Here is a 10,008-nt window from a genome sequence, read left to right on the forward strand (position 1 = left end):
GCTATCAGTTTTGGTTTCGATGACATGTTTAAAGGCTCTTACCAAGGACGTGAACTCAGGAGGGTCACCATCGAATGGAGGAACGTCGCGCGGAGGTAAGAAAAGTTGCCTCTGACTCTTCGCAACATTTCTGTAAGATCTGCCTGAAGTGGCATCCTACCCTGAGGCTCCACTATGTCAGTGTTGTAAAGTGAGTGTTCGTTACCTTGGGTAGGCCGTTCCATTAGGGTGCTTGACATTATGGGTTTGGCACTCACGGGCATGCTTAAGTGGGTTGCTCGGAGGCGTGATGGCAGTTCGAGGTATTCCGTCGCCGAACGCTCCGTCTCGCAGGATGTTGTTTTTTACAGTCCTGGTAAGAATTTAGTTCAGCATCGGCTATTGCAAGCGCCGTTTCCATTTCCAGCCTTTCCTTTTGTGCCTTCAATTGTGCTTGTTTAGCCTTTAGTTGTGCTTTCAATTGCTCTTCCTCAGCCTTTAATTGTGCTTCCTCCAGTTCCAGCGCCTGCCGATCTCTTAGGGTGGTGCTTTAGCCAGCAAAGCTGCTCTGTTGGTTTCTGCCCTTTTTAGTCTAGCTTCGGATGCTGCTGACGTTACGCTTCCGTGCCTTTGGGGGGCGGGTGTCTTGCGCTCCACCATTGACACACTGTCATTTGGCGAAACTCCATCGTCAACTGTTTGGGGCAACTTAAAGCGATTACTAGTTTCCGTGATCCACGACTTTACTCTTACCATGAATTCTGAGCAGCGCGTCAATCTAGGGTGAAACCAGTGGTGCTGATCGGTTTCACGCTCTTCATTCTTTGCGCAAAATCGCACTTTTACATTGCTTTCAATAAAGTCATTTAGCAGCGCTTTGTATTGGCGGCGCTTGGCTTTAACGTTGTGCAAATTACAAGCATTGTCCATAAGCGCCTCTAGTTCGTTGTACTGTATAATACAATCAACTGACTCCACTTGCCTTCTCTGGCATTCTTCAGTTCGTGAAGCTTCTACATGCTCAGGTTCGAAGACAGCAGCGTTGTCCTCACCGTCTGACATAGTGAAATTTAAAGCAGGCAAGTCCTCTTGTCGCTTTCGGTTTCGGTTGCTCGTTGGCAGTCGATGCACGTTTTTAAACCACTTATCTTCATTTTTGCAGCAGAGCAAGCTTTTGACTTTACGTGAATGTTATTCACAAGTTCTGACGCGTGTCTTTTGTTACACAGCATCACTGACGACTCCAGACGTTTCGTTAATTTCTTTGTCTCTTGTTTATTTTCAACATCAAAATACAACGGTTGTTACAGTTTCTTGCATAAATCCACTGTAGTCACGACAAGTCGCTTGCTGTGTTCTGTAGCTTTGATAGATTACAGTTACAACAATTCATTTTACTGTATTCCTTTTAGCTTACTGTCTCACGGTCAAAAGCTTGTGTGCTCCACACCTTTCTGTATCCTTCCGTGTCTCAACAACAACTAACGTGCGTGATAGACGTGCAGCTACATAACTGTGAGATGATGTGACAGAACAACTCATGAAATGGTGTCACAATACAAATTATGAGTATGATACTTGATGCTTAATGCTTAACTAATAGACTAAAATAAAATAAACACAACAACAAATCACAAGAATGAAATATGGCCCTTACATATATATATAATGCGCTGTGTGTGTGTCTGTGTTTTTTTTCTCTCTCTTGAAAAAGAAATCATTGTTCTTCCATTGTTAACCATGGTGACCTGCATTAAAATGGCTTCACAGGCAAGGATATTGTGGCTACTTAGATTTCACCGAAATCAACAATTTATGGGATTATATATATATATATATATATATATATATATAATATGCACGCTGTACATATTGTATATAATATATAATTACAATATGTACAGCGTGCATATTTTATTTTATATATATATATATATATATATATATATATATATACATACACACACATAGGGCTGCAACTAACGATTATTTTGATAATCGATTAGTTGGGCGATTATGTTTTCGATTAATCGATTAATCGGATAAAACCTAACCGCTTCTTTAATTTGATATTTTGCTTATAACTATTAAAAAAAAAACGTAAATCAGGGTATTATTTATGTATAAAAATAAACTTTTAAAAATGCAAAAGCCACATATAGAGTTTAATAATCTCTAATTTTGACATTTTAAACCTTAAATGAAATGTAGTATATAATATATACAGTATATATATATATATATACACACACACACTAGTGCTGCACGATTAATCATATCGCAATCGCAATCGCAATGTCAGCCTATGCGATTACATTACAGCAAATGTTGCGATTATATTAAATAAACAAATGCGTTCGCGGACGTAACAAGACATTCATTCTAAGAGCTGTATGGCCATTTCTTATGTCAAAAATAAAAAATAACCAGTCAGTCTTGTGTAGCGTGCATGCTGGTGGTCACGTGACTTTCCGCAGCACAGTGTGGAGACAGAAGAAAATGGATACAGAAGTGACTGACGCTGAACTTGTGCCCAGAAAAAATGCAAGCTCTGTTATTTGGCGATATTTTGGTTTCAGGATATCGGACACTAAGCAGAAAGAGGTACTGCGCAAAATTGGCAAAACTAAAGTCGCTACATCAGGTGGCAACACGACAAATTTATATCAGCACCTGAAGCAACACAGAAAAGTATGATAAATGCATGGCGGTAAAAGCCAAGAGTAGTAAAAAGACCAAACAAAGCACAACCCAGTGTGAGCAGAACAAAACAACACATTTTTACAGATGTGTTTGTAAGTCTCAGTAAGTGACGTAGCGACGTTCAACTTAAAATAACTGCAGTGAAATTCTTTTTACCTCCTACGGACCTTTGGTCAAGCAGGACGACCGAGACATATATTAGCCTAACCGCGCACAATGAGTTTGAACTGAAAAGCCGTTGCCTGCAAACATGGTATTTCCCTGACGATCACACCGGAAAGAACATACTGTAGCCGCGGGTTTAAGAGAGGCCCTGACTGCATGGGACCTCTGTAAATATGGTTTGGTCGCAGTCGCAACAGACAACGGCACGAACATCGCCAAAGCGGGGGGGTTAATCACTGGACTAGGTTACAGTGCTTTGGGCATAGACTTCATTTGGCCATCGGTAAGTTAAATTAATTTAATCTTTTCATATTTCAAGCTACTTAACTGTACGTTACAGAGGACAGCTATTAACAGATTTATTTAAGAATAAATGGAAATACAGTGTAGAAATCTGTGTCACAAAGAACACTAGAAATGTCTCATTTAAATTATTTTCATGATTATTAGCATGACTCTAAAATTAATATGTTTAAAGGACACTTTTCTTTCCTTTAATCTCTTTTTCATCATTAGATTAAAAATGGTGAGTGATTTGATAAGAATACCAATAAAGTATGTTACATCCTCCTTAAATGTCCCTGTTTTGGGACAAAATGTAAAAATATTTTTTTAAATAGGTATTTGTTTTATTTATCTGTACTTTTGACTTTCTAATTTAATTTAAAAGTTAATTTAATGTAATTTAATTCAATAATGTAAAGATGTTACTGTTATTTAAATTTGTACAATTTTGTTTTAATTAGAAAACATTGTTCATTTCTAGTTGCTAGATTGCACTGTACACTATATCTCAGTTGAGAAATTAAAATTTCAGCATTATTAGTAATGTAAGTGCATTTTCCTTGATAACAAGCAAGTTGAGTCATACCACTTGTTTATCGTATCGCAATCGTAAATCGCAATTTTGACCTTAATAATCGCAATGTGACATTTCTCCCAAATCGTGCAGCCCTAATACACACATACACATACACACACAGTATATATATATATATATAAGTTTAAAAAATACCCTGATATATTCAGTTGTTAAGATATAAACAGTTAAAATAATGTAATTTCGTATAATAAAAGGATGTATGCATAAGTAAAACCACAGTAAATTACAAGTTAACTTTGTAGTGGACTATTAAAAAAACTGTAGAAATGCAAAAAGCTAATAGTCACAAATATACTGTTATTTGCATTCGCTGAAAACCACAACAATCACTAAATGTAATATTCTACTGTTATTCGCACCGTGTGATTTAAGATAATCTAAAATAGCGCCATTTAACTAATCACTATTGCTCATGAGGTGATCGCAATGTGATGCTAGCGAGTAGCGCGTGAACAGATCTAGCGCAACTGTCCCGAAGTTAGCAAACAGTGTAAACAAAAGCACTTAATACTATACAACTTTTACACGATGGAGATACAGTTTTTACTGACCCTGCTGACGTTTCGCCATCCGTAACACCAACACATTTTCTGTTTAAGTGTTTGTGCATGACATGCCGTGAAAGCTCAGTCTTGCATAGCGTGCAGGTTACCGTCTTCTTAGAGGCGATTAATGTAAATTGGTATCAAACCTTGGAGGACTCGGGGCGGCGGCTGTGTATCTGTGTGTATTTGTGCATCTTGTGGTCGCGTGCCTCAGTGACGTGAGCAGCCCAACTAATCGATAACGCCATTATATATATACACACAAACACACACTTATATATATATATATATATATATATATACCTTATAATATGCGCTGTGTGTTTGTGTTTTTTTTCTCTCTCTCTTGCGTGCACACATAAGCAACAGTACACGCATGCTGTACACATGCACTTTCAAACACAATAAAATATGTTTTACACACCCCCGTGGTCACAGTGGTATAGTAAACAGTACATGCATGCACAGATATTAATTATACCAGTAAGAGATGCGCACTAAGACCCAGCAGGGAAGACGATTACCCACAATTCTGCAGCAAAAGTAAGAGAAAAACTGTTGGCTCGGTAGTGCGTGATACATGATACACGGTACTCGTAAACCAAGACTTGTTGATTTTTCTAGTCAAAAGTTCTTCAAAATCTTTGCTCATCTTACAAGGTATATTGTACAGATAATTGTATTTGTGAATTACTGATTTTATCAATAACCGAGAAAAAAGAGGGATTTTCATATTACTATTGCATTAGTTATAATGGCATTGTTTATTCCATGTGTTTTTAGAAAACATAGAATTTAGAATTAGTGGGTTTTTGTCTGTCCACCTGCCTCTTGAGGATTGACCACAAGTTCTCTATGGGATTAATATCTGGGAAGTTTCCAGGCCATGAACCCAAAATTTCAACGTTTTGGTCCGCAAGCCACTTAGTTATCTAGTGCTCCATCGTGCTGGAAAATGCATTGTCCTTCACCAAACTGTTGTTGTATTGTTGGAAGAAGTTGCTGTTGGAGGGTGTTTTGGTACAGTACCATTCTTTATTCATGGCTGTGTTTTGGGGCAAAATTGTAAGTGAGCCCACTCCCTTGGATGAGAACCAACCCCACACATAAATGGTCTCAGGATGCTTTACTGTTGGCATGACACAGGACTGATGGTAGCGCTCACCTTTTCTTCTCAGGACAAGCCTTTTTCCAGATGCCCCAAACATCGGAGAATATGACTTTGCCCCCCTTAGTCCATTCACCATACCTACTGCAGAAGATCAATCTGTCCCTGATGTTTTTTTTTGAGAGAAGTGGCTTCTTTGCTGCCCTTCTTGACACCAAGCCATCTTCCAAAAGTCTTCGCCTCACTGTGCATGCAGATGCACTTCCACCTGCCTGATGCCATTCCTGAGCAAGCTCTGCACTGGTGGCACTCAGATCCTGCAGCTGAATCCTCTTTAGAAGATGATCCTGGAGCTTGCTGGACTTTCTTGGATGCCCTGAAGCCTTCTTAACAAGAATTGAAACTCTTTCCTTTAAGTTCTTGATGATCCCATAAATTGTTGATTTAGGTGCAATCCCAGTAGCCACAATATCCTTGCCTGTGAAGCCATTTTTATGCAACGCAATGATGGCTGCACGCATTTCTTTGCAGGTCACCATGGTTAACAATGGAAGAACAATGATTTCAAGCATCACCCTCCTTTTAACATGTCAAGTCTGCCATTCTAACCCAATCAGCCTGACATAATGATCTCCAGCCTTGTGCTCGTCAACATTCTCACCTGAGTTAACAAGACGATTACTAAAATAATCTCAGCAGGTCCTTTAATGACAGCAATGAAATGCAGGGGAAAGGTCTTTTGGGATTAAGTTAATTTTCATGGCAAATAAGCACTATGCAATTCATCTGATCACTCTTCATAACATTCTGGAGTATATGCAAATTGCTATTATAAAAACTTAAGCAGCAACTTTTTCAATTTCCAATATTTATGTAATTTTCAAAACTTTTGGCCATCACTGTAGAACAAAACTAGAGATTTTAAAACTATGAAATAACACATTTGGAATTAATTAAAAAAAGTAAAACTAAAATAAGCAGCTGTTATTTTAAGAAATGCAGATAAGTTGTTGTGGAACAGTTCTTGCAAGAACAGTGTTGTCAAATACCCATTTGCAAGACCCATCATCTGGCTGTCATAAAAACCATCTCAGGAATGCAAGACAAAACTTACCTTTGCTGCAGAAAAATTAATTTAGTGTTACCAACCTCAAAAATCACCTATTAACAGCACCTCAAATTAGAGCTGTTATAAAGTCATTACAGAGCATAAGTATCAGATACATCTAAATATCAACTGTTCAAAGAAGATTATTGCATATTTTGATGTCTTCTGTGTTGTTTTTTAATGTATAAAAAAAAAATCAGGAAAGAACATAGAATTAGAAGATATGTCAAAACATTTGACCAATAGCGCATTTCAGTTTTAAATATTATGTTGTTTGATACTTCATGACCTGAAATTAGAACAGCAACAGCCATCGTAAAAGACAACCATAGTTCCCTTTCAGGGGAACTTCGAGCCGCGTCACGAAGTGACAGCTATGGGGATTGCTTCCAGAAATCGCGTCTTGAAGACATATCTAATCAATTTCATATATATACGACGTCATCGCCTTAGCGACGCAGCCGCGTCTGACGTCGGCACGCGGAAGAGTATAAATAGGTGTCAGACAAACCTACTACAGCTTCCTTCGCTTCACAAGCAAAGACAGAACTCTGATCTTTCAAAAAAAAAAAAAAGAGAGAATAAAACACGTAGACTCATGTTTACTAAAACAGGCACTGTGTGTGCGGCTAAGCGCTGCATTTATCCATGCTCCAGGCTCATCGAGCCAGGTGATACACACGCTCTGTGTGTGATGTGCCTAGGCGCAGAGCACGCTGAAGCGGCTCTGACCGGGGAGGAATGCGAAAGTTGTGCTACCCTCTCCGGCGGAGCCCTTCGCGCTCGCCTGCGTTTGTTTACCTTGAAAGCCGGCGACGCGGCGCCTCTCAGGCGGAGCGTGCGTTCGTGGGGCTCCCGCGTCGAGCTGGAGGAGGCGGCTAACGATAGCTTAGTTTCCACCTTCTCCGGTTCGGACAGCGGGTCCTCAGAGGTTTTAGATCCCGTGGGGTTTACTCCTTGCACCGCTAGCGTGCCGCTAGCGGCTAGCTCACCTCGGCATCTCCGAGTGTCTGATTCAGACATGGAGGAGGGGGCGGGGCCAGCGCGGCATGTAGTGCGCAAGTCAGTGAAACATGACCCCCCTATAGGCGATACAGACCTGCTTGAGTGCTTAGTTCAGGCTACAGAGAAATTAGATATTTCCTGGCCAGTTCAGCAGGAAGCACGAGTTCAGGGAAAATGGGGCGAACGCATCCTAGAACCAAGGATTAAACCTTCAAGGAAGGGTCTGCCTTTTTTCCAGGAAGTGCATAATGAACTAACACGTTCCTGGAAAAAGCCATATTCTTCTCGCGTTCACGGCCCTTTCACATATGATTATTCTAACCTGATTCAGGGCCAGGAGAGAGGTTATGGGGCGATGCCGGAGATCGAGGGTGATCTTGCGAGACATTTGTCTCCGACTTCGGCGTCGTCACTCAGGCCCCCAGTGCTTCCGTCCAGACCATGCCGTACATCTGCTAAGATCATTAGTACAGCTTATACGGCAGGGGGTCAGTCTGCAGCCTGCATGCACACTATGAGTCTGCTGCAAGCATACCAGGCTCACCTTCTGCAGGAGCTGGACGAAGAAGAGGGAGTTGGCCCGGATGCAATTAAGCAGCTGCGCCGCGCCACCGATCTCTCCATTAGGGCGGCTAAGGAGGCAGCACGGTGCCTGGGTAGATCAATGGCGGCCAATGTGGTTGCCTACAGGCATCTGTGGCTCAACCTGGCGTCCTTTGGGGAAAAGGATCGGAAGCTTCTGCTAGACGCGCCGATCTCGCCTTCCGGGCTTTTTGGCGGTGCCATCCACGACGTTGCCGCCACTATCCGGAAATCTCAGAAGAACGAGGCAGCGTTCTCCAGCATATTCCCTCTCCGAGCTGATTATGTGCAGGCCGCCACTGATCAGCCCAGCACCAGCTCAAGGTCCTCCCATCGTCTGACTCAGAAACAGAGTGTCGCTGCTCGTCAGCCCCCGCAGAAGCATAAAGGCTCAGGCAGACGCAGTAGGCAGCCCTCTTATGGCCAAGATCTACGCCAAGTTATCAGGGCCAGGAGCGCTGCCACAAAAGGCCCATTACCCTGATGGGTCCAGGTTGCGGCGGCTCCCCCGAGGGGTTCAGCGTTCATCGGCCCATGGGGCCGTTACTGCTTCTTCTCGGCGACCGCAACCAGGAGCCACGAGCTTGGCTCCACTCAGCTCTTCGGGGCCCCCATCACCAGGAAACAGTCCCGTCAGGCTGGTTCCTCTGGTAGAACACATGAACGAGTGGAAAGCTCTTCCAGGTGTGTCTCAGTGGGTTCTGCGTACAGTGGGAGAGGGCTACAGGATTCAGTTCAGAAGCCCCCCACCACGGTTCAACGGTGTACTAGGTACACTAGTGAAACCGGAGCAGTCCCAGGTGATGGAAGAGGAGGTGAAGGCTCTCCTGGCAAAGGGGGCTATCGAAAAGATCCCTCAGTCCCAAAGAGAGTGCGGCTTTTACTGCCGCTACTTCATCGTCCCCAAGAAAGGTGGGGGACTGCGGCCAATTCTGGACCTCCGAGTTCTGAACCGCAGTTTGAGGAAGTACAGGTTCAAAATGTTAACGCTCAAGCACGTTGTGACCCAGATCCGACCAGGCGACTGGTTCGTCACGATAGACTTGAAGGACGCGTACTTCCACGTCTCCATCTTTCCTCAACATCAGAAGTTCCTGAGGTTCGCCTTGGGGAGCGAGGCGTACCAGTATCGGGTGCTTCCATTCGGCCTAGCTCTGTCACCCCGCACTTTCACAAAAGTGGTGGATGCGGCCTTAGCCCCACTTCGTCTGTCAGGTATCAGAGTCCTGAATTATATCGACGATTGGCTGATTCTTGCCCACTCTGCAGAAATGGTGGCCCGTCATCGAGACTTAGTTCTCGGTCACATCAGAGTGCTGGGGTTACGGCTAAACGTCAAGAAGAGTGTGCTTACCCCGTCATGCATCACCTCTTATCTGGGCGTTATATGGGACTCCACTCGGATGTCAGCCCGCCTCACGCCGGCTCGCATTCAGTCACTCCTTCTAGCCGTCAGGGGCATCAGACTAGGCCGTGCTGTCACTGTGAGGAGCTTCCAGCGGCTGCTGGGCCTTATGGCAGCAGCATCAAGCATAATACCGCTTGGCCTGCTGCACATGAGGCCGCTCCAGTGGTGGCTCAAATCCAAGGGTTTCTCCCCCAAAGGAAGTCCGTTCCGCGTAATTCGGGCTTCATCCCGTTGTATTCGGGCGCTAGGGGTATGGAAGAAGCCTGGGTTTCTGTCCCAAGGCCCTGTTCTGGGCGCCACGTGCCACCGTGTGACACTGACAACAGACGCCTCACGAACAGGATGGGGAGCGATCTACAGGGGCCGCTCCGCACAGGACCTATGAAAGGAACATCAGCGCGACTGGCACATAAATGCTCTCGAAATGATGGCAGTCTGGTTAGCGTTGAAATACTTCCTTTCAGATGTCAGGGGCCAGCATGTGTTGGTTCGCACCGACAACACAGCGGTGGTCGCCTACAT

This window comes from Clarias gariepinus, chromosome 9, assembly GCF_024256425.1.
Source record: "Clarias gariepinus isolate MV-2021 ecotype Netherlands chromosome 9, CGAR_prim_01v2, whole genome shotgun sequence".
Taxonomy (NCBI): domain Eukaryota; kingdom Metazoa; phylum Chordata; class Actinopteri; order Siluriformes; family Clariidae; genus Clarias; species Clarias gariepinus.